At 38.0% G+C, this 673-nt stretch overlaps 1 long non-coding RNA gene across 1 annotated transcript; it reads left to right on the forward strand.

Moving 5' to 3' along the window:
* The first annotated feature begins 6 nt into the window (after positions 1–6).
* On the forward strand, positions 7–667 carry LOC107682330 (uncharacterized). Its single transcript, XR_001633454.1, has 3 exons — positions 7–132; positions 405–498; positions 586–667. It is a non-coding gene; the product is annotated as an uncharacterized LOC107682330 (long non-coding RNA).
* The last annotated feature ends 6 nt before the right edge of the window (positions 668–673 follow it).

The raw sequence follows: 673 nt of genomic DNA on the forward strand, positions 1-673 counted from the left end.
TGTTGTTCAGATAATACGGCCGTATTACAATTTTTATACAGTCTATGATTACAACATTATACGTCGGTATTTCTAGGAAGGATTTAATATCGCGGTGTTATGGAGGAGGTGGATGTTGAGCCCAGTCCCACGGTAATCGCTAATTTAAACACTTTCATCTATGCATATGATTATTAATGCACGGTACAAGTAGTGAAGAATACGCATGTGGAACATTTATAAAGTAGTTCTGAGGGTATCTTAAGGTAATATCATGATACTAAAATAGATACAAAGTAATATACCATGGTATGTTTATATATGTGTAATATAACAAATATGTATGTTATATGTTGTGTTTGTATATATGTTTAAGTATGCATGCATGCAAAAAAAAATCTTATTTAATTATGTGATCCTTGCAGCTCATTCCCAGCGCTGGATTTCACCAGAGGCATTTGGGTTTTGAATGGGGTCCTGGAGATCTGTTAGTCTATGAGACGAACTACAGACTGCAAGGTATTCACATCCACACTAGAAAGACTAAAGAGGGATGTGGAAATGAAAGCTGTCAGAAAGCTCATCGGTGTTCTCTGTTTTGCTCAGGTTCGAGGTCTGCAGGCTCTCCGTTCGTTCACATCGTGTGGAAAGATGAAGACATCTGCTCTCCCATCCTGCGCAAACTCTTCAACGA

This window comes from Sinocyclocheilus anshuiensis, unplaced genomic scaffold (assembly GCF_001515605.1).
Source record: "Sinocyclocheilus anshuiensis isolate Anshui unplaced genomic scaffold, SAMN03320099.WGS_v1.1 C32072124, whole genome shotgun sequence".
In the NCBI taxonomy this organism is placed as follows: Eukaryota; Metazoa; Chordata; class Actinopteri; order Cypriniformes; family Cyprinidae; genus Sinocyclocheilus; species Sinocyclocheilus anshuiensis.